The sequence below is a fragment of the Cryptomeria japonica genome, chromosome 5 (genome assembly GCF_030272615.1).
Source record: "Cryptomeria japonica chromosome 5, Sugi_1.0, whole genome shotgun sequence".
Taxonomy (NCBI): domain Eukaryota; kingdom Viridiplantae; phylum Streptophyta; class Pinopsida; order Cupressales; family Cupressaceae; genus Cryptomeria; species Cryptomeria japonica.
In genome coordinates this window covers 864,180,679-864,201,185 of record NC_081409.1, presented here as the reverse complement: position 1 = coordinate 864,201,185, position 20,507 = coordinate 864,180,679, and positions in this window count along the sequence as shown.

Sequence of the window (20,507 nt, the reverse complement as noted above, 5' to 3'; positions counted from 1 at the left end):
ACAAGAGGCACTTGTTTACCAGGTTTTCACTTGCTTGACAAAGATTCTTTCTTCTTTTTTCTTTTTTTCTACCCAGGTGCCTATTTACCAGGTTTTCACCAAGGCGTTTTTCTTTCATATTTTAATTTTTTTGGTGTTTTCTCTTTTTATTTTTTATTTTTTTCAGGATTTTTTCTGATTTTTAGAATTTCTTCAAGACTTTTTAGTTGTACAGGTTATTGGAGCAAAGAATGTTGTACATATTACTCAAGCAGAGAATGCTAGGTGTAGAATTTCTTCAAGTGGATAGTGTTGATCAGTTCACAGAGCTGTTCTCCTTCTGATGTTGAGAGTTGATAAGCGCTAGAGCCAAAAGCTATAAAACTATGTAGGGACCCAACCAGTTGGGTTCAAACTTCCCCTTTTGTTCTTGAAACTGTTGATTTTTAGGATTCTCTCTTAAAAGAAGGTCACCAACCTGAAATTATTTGTGTCGAACTTTCTTGTTATAACCTCTAAACATTCTTTTCTAATAATCTCTCAGATGATTGAATGCCACTTGTTGATGTTCATCGAGGAATTTGAGTTCTTTATTCTATTATCTTCATTAGTGACAAGACATTGTAGAGAAACTCTCAAAGAAGGGATTTCCACCTCTATAGGAAAGATTGCTTCAGCCCCATATACCAAAGCAAAAGGTGTATCTCTTGTAGGTATTCTAATGCTTGTTTGATAAGCCCATAGTGTTGGATTGAGCTGCAGGTGCCAATCCTTTCCAGATTTGTTGACCGTTCTGTGTAAGATAGTCAGAAGATTTTTATTAGATGCTTCAACCTGACTATTACCTTGAGGGTAATATATAGAAGACCAATGTTGTTTAATTTTGAACTTCTCGTAGAGATCATCTAGATCCTTGTTTTTGAGTTGTCCTCCATTATTAGTCACAATTGAAGAAGGTATTCCATACCTACAGATGATATAGTTAAGAATGAACATAGCTACCTGTTTGTCAGTTTCTTTGATTAGTGGAACCACTTCAACCCACTTGGTGAAGTAATCAGTGGTAGTTATGATAAACTTGTGTCCATAAGAGGATGTAGGATAAATTTGGCCGATGAGATCAAATGCCCATTGTTGAAAAGGCCAATGTGTGATAAAAGGTATTAACTCTCTTGCTGGAGCATGTATGATATACCAATGTAGCTGAAATTTCTCACAAGTTTTAGCAAATTTTATAGCATCCTTTTTCATATCTGTTCAATAGTAGCTAGCCCTTAGCAGTTTCTGAGCTAAAGTTAGACCATTTGAATGAGATCCACAAATACCTTCATGGACTTTAAATAATGCATGTTGGGACACTTCAGGTTATATACACCTAAGAAAAGTACCATCCAAACCTCTCCTATACAAATCGTTTCAGATCAGATTTATTTTATCATTATGGGTAAGGTTATTAGGGATAATTTGGTCATGTAAGTAAGAGTAGAAATGACTATATCAAGATGAGTCATGTCCAATGATAGAGAAGACCATCTGGGACTCAGGGGAATCATAAGCAAGATAATGAATCTCTTCCACCAATAATTCATAGCGATACTCAAATTCTTGTAGTTGTGGTATAGATGCCAAGGTAGCCATAGCATCTAGGGATTTGTTTACTGATCTAGGAATCTGCTAGAATGACACAAAGACAAAATATTTCTTGAAGTCATCCACAATTATTTTATAGGGAATTATTTTTTTATCCTGAGTTTGATATATATCATTGATCTAATTGATTATCAGTTGAGAGTCACCATAGATGTGTAACTCAACAACTTTCTATTCAATAGCTAGCTTGATTCCATTTACCAAGGCTTCATATTCTGCAATATTGTTTGTACAAGGACAGAGGATCTTGTACGCCTTTGGGATTGAGTATCTTTGAAGAGTGATAAAAATAATTCTAGCACTAGAACCTTGTTGAGTAAAAGACCCATCAAATAACATTTTCCAAGATCGTTGAGTAAGGTGCATTATGGATTCATCCGAAAATTTAGTGTAAAGGTTAATTGTCTTCAAGCGGAGCATCAACAAGTTTATCTGCAATGACTTGACCTTTGATAGCTTTTTGTTTTATATATTCAATGTCAAATTTTGTAAGTATCATAACCCACTTAGCCAATCTCCCTGTAAGTGTTGCCTTGCTGAGAAGATATTTGAGCGGATCTATCTTAGCCACTAGTTTGATATAATGTGCTAGCATGTAACATCTTAACTTTTGTGATGTAAAGACAATTGCCAGACAATTTTTCTCAATGATAGTATAGTTCATCTCATAGGACACCAACGTCTGGCTAATATAATATATATCTCTTTCCTTTTTATTCTCATCTAGTTGAGTCAAAAGTGCCCCCAGTGATCTATATTAGTAGATGATATATAAATTATCAAGGGTTTGTTTTGAATTGGTGGCATTAAGATAGGTGGATTAGAAAGATATTCCTTGATTTTGTTTAGATGTTGTTCACAGTCTTCATCCCAGTTGTAGGTAACTCCTTTCTGTAAAGCTTTTGTGAATGGCTGAGCTTTATCTGCAAGCTGAGAGATGAAATGTCTTTTTGATTGGAGCCACCCTTGTAGAGTCTTCATTTGACTGACATTCTTTGGAGGTGGCATGTCCATGATAGCTTTAAATTTTTTTGGGCCCACTTCAATTCCTTTCGCTGAAACAATGTATCCGAGGAGCTTGCCAGAAGTGACTCCAAATGCACATTTCTTGGGATTTAATCTGAGTTTAAATTTTTCTATCATGTCTAAGATTAGACCCAGTTCTAAGAGGTGTTTAACCTTTCATGGTCTTGACTAGAGTATCATCAACATAATCTTCCATATTTTTATGCATCATATCATGAAAAATTATGGTTACGGATCTTTGATATGTAGCACTTGTATTCTTTAAACCAAAGGGCATTACATTCCATCAGAAAGTTACCCATGCACATGTGAACGTTGTTTTCTCTTGATCTTCAGGTGTAATTTCAATCTGATTATAACCATTGAAGCCATCCATTAGAGAGTCCATCTCATAACCAGTAGTCATGTCCACTATCGTGTCTATGTTGGGTAGTGGAAAATCATCTTTTGGACATGCTTTGTTTAAATATCTGAAATATGTGCAAACACGTATTGATTTGTCAGGTTTGGAAATAGGTAGGATATTAGATATCCACTCAGCATAATCAATTTCTCTGATGAATCCATCTTTTAGTAATTTTTCTAACTCAGCCTTAACAAGTAATGCCACATGGGGATGCATTTTTTCAGAGTTTTTGCTTGACAATTTTAACTCCGGGAGTGATAGAAAGATGATGCATTATGAGATCAGGATCCAGACCCAACATATTAGCATATGTCCATGCAAAATTGATCATTGTTCCTTGAAGAAATCAGCAAATTCTTTCAGTTCTTTTGCTGATAAGGATTGAGCTACATGTATGATATTTTGAGTTTCTTTTGTCTCAAGGTTCACTGGCTGTGTAGGTTCAATCAGCACTGATGATTGCTCTTGAAAGTGATCAGGAAAAATATCAAGTATCTCACCTTCGGGTGCCTCAGAGAGGTTTTCACCATTAGGTATGACTTATTTTTACTATTTTTTATTCTGACATCGCCACAATGTGGTTTTCACCATAAAAACACTTATTTTTCCTTTTTGATTTTTGAGACTAAGATACTTGACATGTGTTTCTCTCATGTTCTCACTTTGTTCACTGGTGGAAGAGCCCATTTGTTTGACTGCATTAAGAAAATAGGCTAATTTATAGTCATTGGCAAAGTTAGGGATATTCAAGGGTTGATCTTGGAGAGTACAGTCAATAAGTTCAGGATGTACCACAGATAAATATTTAACAAGTTCAAGGGAATTAACGATATTGTCATCACAACCTCAGATCAACAAGTTGAGTTCTAGAAGACTACCTTGCATAAGCATCACAAGACAAAGAAGAGTTAGAACATGATTATTGAAGTTTACGTTAGTATTTAGGGGACCTAACCCAACAGACTTACCACTAGCACCTTCCTCTTCTTCAGACTAGATTGCATATTGTGGTTCAACAATAATAGGTTCTTCAGACAGAGTGTCGATATTCATGACAAAGAAGTCATAGTTTGGTGTCAAATAGGTAATTTTATAAATAAATGTTATTTCGGAGTGATCAGAGTTAGAAGATGAAGCCTTTGACTCCTCTTCAAGTGGCTTAGTGGAAGCATGTATAGTATCAATATCAACATCTTTTATGTTGCAAGTTCCTTTGTGATTTGGTTCAATGATCACTTGTAGTTGACTTACCTGTTGACATAACCTTGATGAGTCTGTTAGTCTCTGTCATCATTCCCATTTAGCTTCCTCTCGACTGATGACCTGTCTTGCTTCTCTAGCCTCCAGTTCTTTATTTTTAGTCCCATATCTGATTCTCTATCTCATTAGAGGGAGATATAGTAGGTGAAGATTTTTCTTGTGCTCTTCCTTCTTTCAGCTATTGTTCATAATATGCTTATCTTTTTAGTCTGGTTTCCTCTATTTCCTTTTGCAGCTTCAAATGTATTATCTCTTGTGCTTCGTCTATGATATCATTAGGTTCTTCAGGACTTTCTTCAGTAGATGTATCTAAGAGAGGCTTTGGACCCCATTCATACTCATTTGAGTATGTTTCTGAATCATCTACTTGCATTCTCCCTGTATATGTGATAGGAATGTTTACTAGTGCAAACATGTTTTTAATTCCTTCCAGATAGTCTCTCATGTCTTTTGGAACATCTACTTATTATAGTGTTATTGTTGATATAGTTGGAACTTGATTACAAGTTGTTTCTTCTCTCTTGATTGCAAGTTATTTTTCTTTCCCATACTCATCCTAAATTTGTTGAGTATTTACTTCTTGTGATGTTGGATGTAGTATCATTTTCCTCCACTTAGGCTGTTGATGAGAAGTGTGTTTTTTATTTGATGACTCTTATAGATAGTAGCTAAGTCCATTTTTATCATTTGTAGACTCCATTTGTAACTTAATAGGTTCAATGATTCCTTCTTGGTGCTTTCCCAAAGAACCAGTACTTGAATATCACACGTGTTGAATCATCTTATAACCTGGACCATATTGGTCAGGGGAAATATCACTATGTTGTCCTTCTCTATTTTTAGTCTCTTCTTTGAAAAGTCATTTAAAAACTGCCATGTCTTCTATTTCATCTGCAAGGGAAGTAGAGGACTGTACAAAAATATCATCATAGATTATGTTTGTATTTGAAGTTTGAGGCTTCATAGCCTTTGATGGTTTTCCAGACTATCTTGGTAACGGTGGAAGAGACATTAATGAGAGTACGGTTTCTATCTTGTATCCATCCATACTAGTACCTATGATTTTCAATTTATTTTCTAAGTCTTTCATCAAAGTTTTTGAACTTTCAACTATAGAGGCTGCTCTATTATGAGGAACAAGGGTATCAACACACTACTTTAAAGCATTACAAGTCTAGGTTGTATCTGCAAGAACACTGACTTCAACTCCTTTGTAGGGAAATTTCAAACACTAATGGTAAGTAGACGATACTACTTGCATTTCGTGAATCCATGGTCTACCCAACAAGATGTTGTAGGAAAGTTGAAGATCAAGCACCTAACAACTAACATCTTATTCTACAGGTCTTACCCTGATCGATAATAGTACCAGGCCCTTAGAGGTTCTTTCTTCTTCATCATAAGCTTTGATTGTTATTTTCTTTGTTGGATCAATGTGATAACTCAATGATGAATAATTAGTACCAAATCGGTACTAAGAGGGGGGGGTGAATCAGTACCGACAAAACACTTTCTTCAAACCGGTTAGACAGTAAACACTGCAAATGAACACTAACACCAATCTAAAATAGAGTACAACCGATAAAGCTAAGAATGACTATGACAAGCATTAACCGATTAATCACTTAGCTTTCCACTCATCCTGGTACTACACTTCCATTTCACCCTTATGCATGAACAGGTAATCAATCATCAGAAATATAATAATAGCTAGTAGAGCATGATTTACCTTCAGACACAAATCACTTAAACCATCACATGAAAAATCACCACACATAACACAGTTTTTTCATGTGGAAACCCAACTGGGAAAATCCATGGTGGGGATGAATACCCACAAGCTGTTTTGAACTCTTTAGAAGTCTACTTTGTTAGGAGCCTAGTCCGGTTAAAGACTTATTACAACAGGTTCTATTAGGAACCGATCCTTCTAGGGATCACCCAGTTAAGGGATGACTAAAATAACTAGTTAAGCGTTAAACCCTGTTAAAGGTTACCTTGTTAGAGGATTTTAAGAACTCAATAAATTTGAGTCACCCTATTAAAGGATTTACAGTAAGCTGGTTAGAGCTACCCTGTTAAGGGATTTTCCAACTGTTGAGATGATTAGAGATCAACAAGTATTACAATGATTTGGTAACAACACTCAATGCCAATGTAGATCCGCTTTAGTTCCTTTTCTCCTTTTGCACTTACACTCTGCAGGTATCAATCCTCTTATCTGATCTGGCAAGAATCATGTATCTATGCACCTAGATACATACACCACATTTGCCAACAACTTCAGAAAGAAGCACAACATCGAACTTATAGAAAACAAATAGGTCGATAGCATAAACCCTAAACCTTAAACTTTTTAGGTTAAGCAATTCAAATGGTTCAATCTTGACCGTTGAGCATATTGCATTAAATGCAACAATCTTGAACCAATCTCAAGACATTATCCATTGTTCGTTCTCCACCGCATCCATGGCAGCTGATAACCCATCACGCGTTTTCATTGTTTACAGACTTCACACACTCCCGAGGTAGATAGGAGCAATCACCTTCATCCAAGATCCTTCATGCGCACAAGGATGACATGGCAACATGATTTGTTCTTCGTTACAATGCTAACTCATCACAAAATGTCATCAGTTGAGTCACATAGGCTTGGAATACTTCAATCGAAAACCCTGAAGTTGAGACTACCAACCGGTAGTCATACAAAGCTTCCATGTACCGGTTCCCATAACTACATGCCAGTTCACCTTGAACAAGCACACTGCTTCACTTTGGCACATATACGAGTTCACAATGTTATACCAAATCTCACATTTACTGGTTCTCTTTTTTGCAGCATATTGACATCAATGACAACATACAATGTCATCATGTCTTCATATCGGTTCACATAATGCCAACACAATGACATTATCAGAAAATCCCAACTGCATTAGTAAGTTGTAGGTAAAAATATTCAACCTAGCACCTCCATCTATCAAAAAACACTGGACTCTGTGCTTATGGATCATAGCTTCAATGTGCAATGGTTGGTTATGTGGATGATTCAGTGAATTGTCATCTTCTTCAGAGAAGGATAGGTAATGAGGTGAAATCAAGTGACCCACCATAGATTGAAACCGACCCAAATCTAAGTCTTTAGGGACGTTAGTAGTGAGCAAATCTTTGTCCAGAATCTCTCTATGAGCAGAAGAGATTTTAAGTAGTTCAAGAATGGAGATTTGAGCGGTAGTTTATTTCAATTGTTCAACAATTCTATAACCAGAAGAAGATGATGAATCCATCTGTTTAGATTTAGTCATGATTGTATCTTGTTGTTTGTTTGAAGAATTTGGTAGGTTTGATGTTGTCAATGGATTTGATGATGTTTGATCAGGGGAGGAAGAGCTCGCTCCTTTGAGAGTAACCTTCTTTTGAGTGCGGGTTACAGAATTTGTAGTTTGAATTTTATTTTTCTTATCTTCAACCATGATCACATTGCAATATTCATATTGAGAAGATTCAATCATGTTGATCACATTGTCATTGTTTGCATAGGTGTAATTGACTTTGGCACCTCCCTTGGATTTTGAGGAATCACCCTGCCCATAAGTAGGTAAGAGATCTTTGAAAGCCTTGCGATCAGCATTGGTTGCATGATTTCCAACAACAATTTTGCCAGCATGGATGAGCTCTTGAATCTCATGTTTGAGTTTCATGCAATTATTTGTTGTATGACCCTTGTTTCAATGATATTCACAGTACTCATTTTCCCTCCACCATTTAGGTTTGACCTAAGGATCATATGGCTTAGAGTTGTTAGGCAATGTGAGCGGTTCATTTGCCAATAGAGTTTTAAAAGCTGACTCATAGGATTCACCTAGAGGAATAAAATCATGCTTAGGTTTTGAAACCCAAGGTTTCTCTTTAAACCATTCTTTTGATTTCTTAGGTGGGTTTTTTGTAGCGCTTTCAGCTACTTTAAGGGCTTGTGTTCTGCTAGTCAGAATGAATACTATGGGTTTTGATTTTGTTTTGACATTATCAACCACCCTGTCATTAACAACATTTATGTTATTATCTTTGTTGTACTTCCATTATTTGTTCTTTTCTTTAGAACTAGAGCCTTGATGTGTTTCTTTATAAAGTTATCTTCTTTCCTTACAAGCACGTCTTTCATTTTGAGAGCACTATCTACCATTTTGTTGAATGAAGGATATACTTGCATTTGGATATTATATTTCAACTCAGGAATCAAATTATTGATAAAGATGTCCATTTTCTTAGAATTAGGAATGGGTCGTGAATATCTAGAGAACCGCTTTCTCCAACACTGAAGGAGAGTGTGAAAAGGTTTTCCTGTCTTTTGTTTGGTATTACAAAGCTCAATCATTGTGACCGGATGGAGAATGTTATAGGAGTATTGTTGTAGAAACAATTCAACCAGTTCTTCGAAAGATTTAATTCCCACAGGGAGACTTGAAAACCATTCCATAGCCTATCCTCCTAAACTTCTTGGAAATAGGATCATGAGATAAGTATGTCCGTGCATGAATTCCATGCATAGGGTATAAAATTCTCAGACATGGTCTTGGGGATCTGAGTTGCCATCATATTTATCAAACATAGGAATATTTATTCTGGAAGGAAACGAAGGCATGTAAAGACTCTTGTCGAATGGAAATGGGAAAATTGTATCCAAATAATATTTCATAGGAGATTTGTCCTTGTCTTTCATTTCTTTAATCTCAGTTTGTAGTTCTTGTAATTATTTTTCTACCAATGCTAGTGGAGTATCGTTTTATTTAGTGATAAGACTTTCAACATTGTAATTAGGGGTTGTTTGGCTCCTTGCTTGGCCAATTCTAGAAAGCACTTGTTTTTCTCGAGCCATGATAATCTTCATCATCTTTCTGAAGTCTTTGTCCTTTTGACATTTTACTATAGTGTCTTCTTCGAGTTCGAAAACTTTAGATTCACTAGCAGAGGAATCACTGTTATTAGCCTGGATGCTAAGGTTATCATGAGATTTATGTTTACCGACCCATTTTTCTTGTCTTCCTTCAGACATATTGGAAGATAAGGATTGATCCAAAAGTGGTTTTTTTGAAGACGAAGGTTTGTCTAAGGTTTATTGTTCAAAAGGTTCGTAAAAAATTGGTTGTTCTTGAAAAAAAAGGATTAAAATGCAATGTTAATGTCTCTTCCTTTTTCTTGCTCTTGTTCTTAGAAGAGCTCCTAGTTTGAACAAACATTTACAACTGACGGGACTGGGAGCTAGATGTGATGCAGATGTCAAGATCAAATTAAACCTAGTTACGCGGTTAACATAGTGATTGAGAGAGGTGACTAAGACCTAGTCTAGTTTCAGGAATGATCTATCTTGTATAAGACGTGATCTAAGCAACCTAGGTTGATTGAGTTTAATAAGCGATTGATTGAACTAGCTCGGTAATGATTGACAAATTTGTGCAACATAATGACAGAGGTACCCTATCAAGGTTGTTTATGCTCAAGATTAAAATGACCAAATTTACGCTCATTGCAAACTGGTTAGACAAGTACAACATATCTAAAAAGGATGCAAAAAGATAGACTTCTGGACTGACAAAATTAGAGGCTCATACGACAAATATAACAACCCAGATAACAGTTTAATATCTTCTAGGTGATAAGGACAGATACTCGTATGAGTTGCTACCTATACTCGAACGACAATTTAAACCTCACCAAATGACAACTCTTCAGAGACTAGTGTGACTCGTATGATAGAGTTTATAAGGCCAAACGACAATCTTCAGAGACCAGAATGACAATTTGGAGAAGACATAATGAAAAACTAGATGACTCAGACGATAATATAGGTAACTCATACAATGCTTTAGATGACTCGGACAATGAATTAGGAAGCTCATATGACAATTATGACTAGAGGAAAAATTTTGACAAGGTAACTAAGTTTGTGACTGCTAAATTTGATTTTTTTGTGATTTGTTTTGTTTTTCCAGTTTTTAGAGTTTCAGTTTTTCAGTTTTGGACAAAAAGACACAACAAACACGTATGATCCAAAGTGATTTCAAAAAGCAACATGCTAATTCTAAGGAAGTTGGCTGAGAGAGAAAACCTTTACATGCAGACTCAAGTACACACCCAATAGCTAATCATAATACAACCGCTGAGTCTCATGCAATGGATTCTCAACGTCATATTAGCTGACTCCAAACACTAATGGGGGCATGAAATGACAAGTATCTTGAGAGAGTTACTATCTCTTTTGCACAAAGATTATCTCCCTTTCAGAGGTGAACTAGGTAGCTGCTATTTTTAAGTTTGTAGTAAAGATTTTTGTTTGAAATTACCCCTTGAAGTCGTGCAAGCGCAATTGAGGCCTATAGCCTGACAAGGTACCGAAACAAGTTGTAGTTACACAAGCATGATTAAGACCGCGAGGCCCTACAAAATGCTCGATATGGGAGATCTCAAAAGAGAAAGCTCAAATAATCCCATCCTCCGAGACTTTAATTTCGAAAGGCCTATTTATTATAGCGAGTTGGAATCCTTGGGTTTAGTTGTACTCACTTGGTTCATTCTCATAGGGTGATTATTTTTTCCCACTATGATAGGCCCGCTAAAAGGTGCACAAATCTCAAACTTAGAAAAAGCTTCAAGGGTCTAGATTTCTGATTTTCTGTGCAGACAAGAGCATACTCTGCTACCTCTTATATTTCTATTCAAACACAAAAGATAGACTTGTTCATTAACCAAATAGCAATTTAAGTGCCTAAAATTGAATTAAAGAATACACGATATTTGGTTGATTCTCCTTAGGCAACCTACAAAACCAACTCATCCACAGTCATATTATTTTTTATTCTTTGATGTGTGTGAGCTTGATTTGACAAATTATTTGACAGGTGTTCTACAGAAAATTAGTTAGGCTATGAAAACCTCAGGCAGACAGAAGACAATTTAGGGTTAGAGTAAGTAAAATCCAAAGCTAAATCAAGAAAACCCTAAAAAGTATGTTGTTTATAAAACAAGCAAATCATAAATTCGTACAACACTTCTCACCAAACAGAACGAGTATTATCACCAAGCCAAAAGTGTAAACCCCAAAAGAAAATAACAAAGCAGATATTTGTACGATGATTCCCACAAAGGCGAATGAAAAATCATAGAACTCATCCTGTATGCTATAAAAAATCATATGACATTTTGTAAGTACAAGCGAAAACTGAAAAAATAAAAAAGAATTTTTGCAAGGACAAAAATTGAATTCTTGAGCCCCATGGTGGGCACCAAAAATGTGTGTGTGAAAAGTGGAATTTATATCTATATTTGTATCTGAATACACAACATTTCAATTAAGTCATTAGATGCATGGTTAGTAAACCAATAATCAATGAAAATAATAAAACCATTACAAAGCAACCTATTACCTTCTAGTAGATGCGAGTTTAGTTTTGCTCTCAGATTTCTTTATGCAACACCAGTGACTAGATCAACAACACCTAAACAAAGGATTTAATCTATATGAGCATGAAATTGAGCTAAATGGATGTAAGATATGTAAAATTAAGATAACATGATTTAAGCAATTTATCCATCTATATGATTTTAATTAAACTAACATGATTCAAGCAATTATGATTAAGATAATGCAATATTCTCAATGCACCTAGAGCAAAAACAACATAATAACAATAATCTCTAGGGTTTTTTTTCTATGAGAGATGAGAGCCTGAATTTATAGAAAATCTAGAGAGAGACCAACAGTCAAGATCGATCAATGATGAACGTCAAAGATTCTCCAAGAGGAAACCTAATCGAGGTGAATTGATGTGATTGGCTTCTTTTCTCAGCTTTAAAAGAAACTCAACTAAATTTAAGATAAAATCAGAAAAACTGATTTATTTCATATTTTATTCAATTTTGATATTTAATTGATTTAATTCATTTAATTGCTTTTCTGAGATTTTTCAATTTAATTCCATTTTGATTTCTTTTCTCAATTTTAATTTTTTTTTCAAATTAATTCATTTTTAATGATTTAATGGCAAATTGATTTATTGATTAAATATGCTAGGATATTAATTAAATAACTAGGATAATTGATTAAAATGATTTTTTGGAATGATTAATTAATTAAATAAATATTTAATTAATATAGAATGATTCACTTGCCATGTGACATTGATGATTCAGAATTAATTAATTAAGTGCTCATGATTGATCTAATTTGCCTTTGGTTAGGACCTTGGTGATGCAGTCAAAATTATGGGCCCATGGTTTAGGTGACCATTTTTAGGGTATTACAAGAACAATCAAGAAGCGCAGAGCGAACGAAAGGTTGGCCAAGCACAAAGGAACATTAAGCAAGGCACCGCAAGACAAGAAATTACTCCGCACAAGATTTCATCCGGTCTATAATCTTATTGTCATCTGGTTCCTTCTTACTATCAGACTCTTTTGAAATCCATGCCATCCTCTCGTATAACCTCTGCAATTGGTTTGTCAGTACTGCCACTTCTCTCAAGACTCAAATTCCTCACTTCCTTCTCTTTCTCCCTCAGAGAAGCCAATGCAAAATTTTGTCTATCCTTCTCAATAGTGATTAGGTTCCTTCTACAGTCATAGATAGATCCTCTATCATACTGCCAAGGTCTTCCCAATAAAACATGACTAGCACTCATAGACAAAACATCACATAAGACTTCATCCCTAAATGGTCCAATATTGAAATTCACTAAACACTGCTCTTTTAGTTCTAACTTCTGATCATCTTGCAGCCAACTTACCTTGTAAGGAAAAGGGTGCTTAAGCCTCTTCAATCCAAGATTCTCTACCATCTCCTCAGAAACCAAATTATCAGTACTTCCTCTATCAACAATAACCTTACAACACTTACTACCTGATTTATACACAGTCTGAAACAAATTCTTCCTCTGAGTATGTCTGGTATCTTCACTACTTTTCTCCATCGAGACTCTTCTGAACATAAGGGATTCTCCCTACTTCGGTTCCAACACATTCTCATCGGTAACTCTAACTTCTTGATCCTTGTTTGCCACACAGTTTCTTTCCATCCCTTGCTTGCACTCAAAAGATCTATGTCTGGTTTCTCCACACTTAAAACATCTGCCTAAAAATTCTCTATTGCTACTGGCACTCCCTTTTCTCTATGCTTTTTGATCTAGTTCTTTACTCCACTTAGTTTTTTACTCTTCTTCAACATTCTATTTCTCTATGTTGCCACTCATCTGCCCTTTATACCTCTCATTTCCTCTAAGGCTATTCAACTGTCTTCTTCTCACTTTCTCCTCAGCCTTCAAAGCATACTAATAACCCTCGTCAATTGTGGAAATATTCAACATACTCATCTCATCCTGAATGTTAAATGCAAGTCCATTTACGTACCTCACCACCTTCTCCCTATCCATCTCTCTTTGTCCACATCTAATCACAATCTTATAGAATTCCTTGATATACTCTTTCACACTCACGTTTCTCTACTTTAAGTTCTGTAACTTCTTGAATAGCTCCATCTCATAGTCTCTCGGAATGAACTTAGACTTCAATCTCCCTACCATTTTCCTCCACTGGGTGATTTTCATCTCACCATTCTCCACCCTATCTTTCTGCAACTCTTTTCATCATAAGGACGCATACCCTTTCAACTTAGTCTATGCCAACTAGACTCTCTGCGGGTCCTTAATATCCTCAAACTCGAAGTAGTCCTCCAACTCTCTGATCCAATCAATCAGATCTTCCAGATTCAGTCCCAAAAAAGTTTGAAACCTTTACTTTATGAACTTTAGTCACTTGCTCCATCGCTCTAATAAATCTTTCTTCTTTTTCATCTTCTGGTCTCTCAGCCTCTCAACTTCAAGCTCTTCTCCAACCTCTTCATACTCATCCTCAGATTTTGGATTCCTCTGTAAACCAGCTAATGCATTTCAGATCTCGTTCCTCATCTCATTTTGGAAATCCTCCAACATCAGCTCTACCCTTCAGGGGTTCATCTTTCTTGGCGGCATCTCCTCCTTTTCTCTAGTGCAATTGTATTACCTCGGTGATCTAACTACTATTTTTGATTGCCTCACACTCATCGATCTATCGAACGCACTTGCAACCTACCTCAACTCAGTGATTTGTTCACCCCCTAATTACTTTTCAGCTCTAATGCCACTTAATGCAGCCATGGCCCGGTGGGTCCTCAAAGAGAACAAACTAGATCATGCATTAAGAGTAACACAACGGAATAAACAACAAAATATTGAATAAATATAAAATTATATATCCACATCATATTATTGTAATCATTAAATGTCGGGTGATCAACCAGTTACCTACAGGATAGCAATCTCGGTTACAGACTACCTGCCAAAATACAACCCATCTGAATCTTTGTGACGCCTCTTAATTACAATTTTAGAAACTAGGAACTCCTAATCTTTGAACTACTTCCTAAGAATAACATATAACAATATATACCATCTGGAACACATCAGGATCAGCCATAATAGATTACATTTACCGAGAAAGGAAAATAAAATGTGCAAATAGGTCAGCCTAAAGAATGAAAGGAAAATCCTCTGAAAAAGAACAATCAAGAAGCGCAAATCGAACAAAAGGTCAGCTAAGCACGAAGGAATGTCGAGAAAGGTACTGCAAGCCAAGAAATCACTCTGCACGAGAAGAAATCCCCAATTAGCCATTAAGCTCACAAATTGCCCTAGAGACCAAGAACAACCAAACTGGAACCAATAACTCACCGAAAAAGAATCCAAATGAACTGAAAATCTGGAAGGATGAATACAAGCAAGCCTAGAAACCAAAAATCTGATCTGCAATGAAAAACAACCCACTATCGAAACACACTAAAAGAACACATAAACTGCAATACTTAACTGAACAAGAACTCTTTGTGAAAACCCATTCCAAAGCTAAAAATAAGGTGAAGGCCCCTCCTAAGAATAAGTTGGTTTCTTACTTCGAGAACTCATCAGAAGACTCCTTTGATACCTATAATCCCTCTGAAGGATCCCACTCTTCTCACCCTACCATTGATAGAGAAAATAGGCCTAGATTCCCCAAACACCTCAAACCTGAAATCCATTACTTAAAACCAAATAGGGAATTCCCAGATGATATCTTCGCAATTGCCAGAATTGGCATAATGGACCTCTTCAGGGTTTTAAAATGGGTATTTCATGAAATTAAAGACATTAACCTAAAGAACAGGGCAGTGTCTAGCAAACTAGATGATTTGATAGAAAAAAGGCAGCCTCATAATGTTGAAGAGGCAATATGGACTGAAGAAGAGAAGCTATCGATGGCAGAGTATCTTCAAAGAGCCGTGAAACTTATGGAAAAGATGAAAGAATAAAATGAGAAAAAGACCATTCAGCTTGAAGGGGAAATTAGTAAAATCAGGGAAACAATGAACGCCATTATGAAGCAAAGTCATAAGATTAAGAACTCTACGGCCACTGTGACTACGCTGGTGGAAAAGTTGGACAAGTCCCAACAGGGTTCCTTGATCATGGACCTTGATGCTAACAGAGATAAAGGCCAGAAAGAGGAGTCTTGTCCCTCCAAGAGAACCAGAGCCAACTTGAAGAGAAAGGTCGAGTCTTCCACTTAGGAGTTATAGGACGTAAAGAAGGCGACCCAAGAGATGAACATTGTGGAAACTGAGATAGCTGAGAATTTAAAGTCTTTGGGTTAATGTTTCTCTAGTTTTAGCTTTTGTTGTCTTTTGGTTTGACCTCTGCTGTCTTTTTTCTATTTGACAACTTTTCTCATATGGTAAACTTTGAATGTTTATTTTAGTTTAGCCTGTAACTTTATGGTTTTGAGTCCCTGTAAAACCCACTTTTTCCCTAATCAAAAACTTTAGTAAGGTAAACCTTAATATTTCAATATCCTTTAGAATAACTCTAGCATTATACCAATGCGCTTCAATATTCTACATTGGCACTTCTAAATGACATTTGTATTGAATCAATACCTTAAATAATGATTTTACAATAAAAATGAATAACTCACTAAGAAAACTTTAGCAAGGTATCTTTAGCAACTGCTAAAGAGGGATCACATATTGGATGCTGAAGCTCAAACTTCTTTCCTTCATAATATTCCATGTCTCATTGATGAACAGATTAATGTCTCCCTCTCTTCCATTCCTTCGATCTTGGAAATCAAAAATATTGTTTTTTCTTTTGATGGTAACAAAGCGCCTGGCCCAGATTGTTTCCCCATGTTCTTTTTCCAAGATTTCTGGGACATTGTCGAGAAAGATGTCTCCAATGGGGTCAAGGAATTTTTGGGGCTAGAATTTTTTTGAAAAAAATCAATGGTACCTTCATTGCTCTCATCCCCAAAACCCAAGGTGCAGACTCTATGGACAAGTTTAGACCAATCAGTTTATGCAATTCTTTTTATAAGATTATCTCCAAGGTTCTTACTACCAGAAATCTATCCGTCCTTCCTTCTTTGATTAATCATCAGTAAAATGGTTATGTCCCTAGAAGACAAATTCTTGACTTCATTATAACTGTCCATGAGAATATTCATTCTCTTGTTAGAGCTAAGAAGTAGGGTCTCATCCTCAAGCTTGATCTCTCCAAGGCCTATAACCGGGTTGACTGTCCTTTCCTTGTGAAGGTTGTTATGGCTTATGGTTTTTCCACCAGAGTTATCGACCTCTTCAACCATCTTATCACCTCAGCCTCTTTTGTTGTTCTTTTCAATGGCTCCCCTTCCCCCTTTTCTGAAGCTTCTAGAGGACTAAGGCAAGGGGACCCCATTTCCCCAATCCTCTTCATCATTATGGAAGAATGTTTTGGAAGGTCCATGGAAAATATGGTTATGCAAGGCTCCTTTAAGGGACTCCAACCTTCTTCTGCTGATCTTATTTGTTCCCACCAACAGTTTGTGGACGATACTATTATCATGGGGGAATCTAGTATCTCTAAAGCTAAAATCCTAAAGAGTACTCTTTGTAAGTTTGCTTCAGCTTCTGGTCAGCTTATTAATTGGGTCAAAAGTGAAGTTTTTTCATCAATACTCCTGAGAGAAGATAACAGAAAATCAACAGAATCCTGGAATGTAGGATTGTTGATCTTCCTGCGACCTATCTTGGCCTCCCCATGGGCATTGCACCTCATGATCCTTTTTGGAGCTCACTTGTGGATAAATTTCATAAAAAACTAGTTGGTTGGAAAGGAGCCCTTTTAAGTCAGGCTAGAAAGCTTAAACTTCTAAAATCTTCTCTTCAAAGCATACCAATCTATACCCTAAGCCTTTTTAGAATTCCAGTTAAGTATGCTAATGCAATTGAGAAAATTCAAAGAAAATTTCTATGGTCAGGGGTTGAGGACAAGAAAAGAATGTCTCTTGTGGCTTGGGATCAGGTTTGCAGACCGAAAAGTAAAGGAGGTCTGGGCCTAAGAAGAATCTGAACCTTAAATGAAGCTCTCCTGTCCAAACAAGTCTGGGGAATGTTCCATTCAGATACTGAATGGTGTAAAATCTAGCGAAGTAAGTACTCTCTTCTGTCCTCCTCTCTTTCTTCTTTTATCAATTTGGAAATCAATATTAATGGGTCCCATATATGGAATCATGCCTCTAAGTGCAGAAAAAGCATTGCTAAAGGAGTAACTTGGAAAGTAGGAAATGGCAGGAAAGTTAAATTCTTGGAAGACTCCTAGCTTTTTTATAAACCTTTGACTAAAATCCCTGAATGGGCCCCTCATGCTCCCTCTTGTATTATAATTTTGGGCCCTTTAGTTGAAGGGTATTGGTCTAGCAATAAATGGCAGAACATTGAAAGTATCCACCCTAGCCTCACTAAGCCCAAGATCCATTTGTCTTTGGTCTGGTTGAACAAAGAGGAAGACTCCCTTATTTGGAAACATGAACCCAAAGGTATTATAATTGTTTCTTCAATGTATGGTGTTCTCTCCTCCACCCCTCCTAATAATCCTTTTTGGTCAAAAGCCTGGATTAAGGGTCTGACCCCCAAAATTAACTTTTTCTATTTGACCATCCTTCAAAATAAGATCTTGACCCTAGACAACCTCAAGGGTAGAGGTTTTGCCTTCCCTAATAGATGTGCTTTGTGTCTTCAGGAGGAAGAGTCAGTGGACCACCTGGCCATCCACTGTTCCTATTCTACCTCAGTCTAGGAATGATTTCTTAAAAGTTTCAGTATTGATTGGGTGTTTCCTAACATTATTAGTGAACTGTTCTCCTCTTGGAATTTTCATTGGACTAACTCCTTTTTGAGATCTCTGTGGTAGCTATCACTTCCTCACATCCTGTGGGGATTATGGAAAGAAAGAAACAATCATATCTTCAAAGACATATCCCTCAATCAGGATATTGTGTTCCAGAAAATACAATGGGTGATTGTGGAGAATATTGGGATCATTGAGGGTCCCTATTTCTCGACCAACTCCCTGGAATCCAACATTTTAAGCTCCTAGAAATTTAAGAATGCTGGTAGCTCTGACCCCAAACAACACAAAAGACTTGAAGCAAGGTCGCAAACCCCCCCTCATGGCTGATTCAAAGTCAATTTTGATGGTGCAGCAAAAGGTATCCTGGGCCCTACGGGTTGTGGAGCTATTCCTAGATATGATAAAGGTATTTGTAAGGAAATGGTTGTTGTCCCAATAGGGAGTCAAACAAACCATAAAGCAGAAGCAATGGCAGCTCTCAAAGGTATTCTCCTCGTTAAAAAATGGAATTGCCCCCACATATGGATTGAAGGGGATTCAAACAATATCATCAAATGTCTCAAGGGGATCTCTAAACCTTCATGGTCTATCAACAATATTATAAAAGCCGCTAGAGACCTTATTAGCACTTTTGAAAAAAGTTACATATCCCATATCTATCGTGAAGCCAATGGGTCTACTGACTGGGCAGCCAACACAGCGGTTAATAAAGATGAAATGATTACGTGGACGGGAGAACAAGGACTCCTTGAGGATGTCAAACTAATCATTTTTAAGGACTGATATAGTAGCACTCCAAAGATTTTTTATGAACAGAATAATAATGAAAAGGACTAAATAGAGTACTTCGAGTTTTATAATAATGTCAGCCTCATTTATTATAATACTTATTCTATCACTTCCCACACTTTTTGGGTAAAACTGATAGTTCCGAGAAAATTTCTATCTAAAACTCTCTGCAAGTTTCAAAATTTGGCTCTGAACAACGAAAATATGGGCAGAAACAGATGATGATATGAACCTAGCAGCTGCAAGGAATGGAAACAGAAGGAGCCAATCTGAAGCATTTTGCAGAAGGGTGGATTTTCAAAATTCATGGAGAGACTCCATGGACGAGATGACATGGTTATCAGTTTTTTCTACAAAAACTGGAGAAAGGGTATGTTGAAAATGGGAGACCAGTCTGTTGTAATTGATGAAGACCTTATTGCCCAAGCCATGGGTCTCAGAAGGGAAGGATGCAACTTCTATAGAGACAAAAAAGTCAGTAAGGAGGCTATTGATAGATATCCTGAAACTGATAAGGAGAAACAACGCCTGGTGAAGCTAAGTAAAACTTACTATCCCCCTAGGGCTTTTGTTAAACCATGGCAGGAGGTCCTCTTTGTTTTAATGCGCTACATTACATTGGAGGGTAGATTTACTAAAGTATATGGCTACCATTTTGTTTTGTTGAATCATTTTAGGCATGATGAGAATGTTAAATTTCCTTATTTTCTGTTATGCTCGACGAATGCCACCATTAAGGCCTACAAAGAGAACCCTATGGGGGACACTACCATGCATTAAGGCTTAATGGTCCTTATTTATGACCATCTCAAGGCCAATCAAATAGCCCACCCGCAACCCTCTATTGAGTCTGAGGAGGATGGGTCTGACTCTGTCTTTTCAGTGGATGAAGGTTGTGATAGTGATCCAACGAGTGATTCTGAGGAGAGCTTGGATGTTTCAGATTTTTAAATTGGTAAGAAGAGGAAATATATGAAAACAAGACCTTCTTCCTCAAAGGGTAAAAATCCTAAAGGCAAAATCCTCCAGATCAGCCCCTCCTCCTCGGAGGTCTCTGAAGACTCGGAGAAGGAGAAACCCCAGGGTTCTCTGAAAAAGAAAACTAAAGTCCACACACAGACTAGAAACAAGCATAAGAGGAAGGAGGAAAATGTGAAGGAACTGGAGGC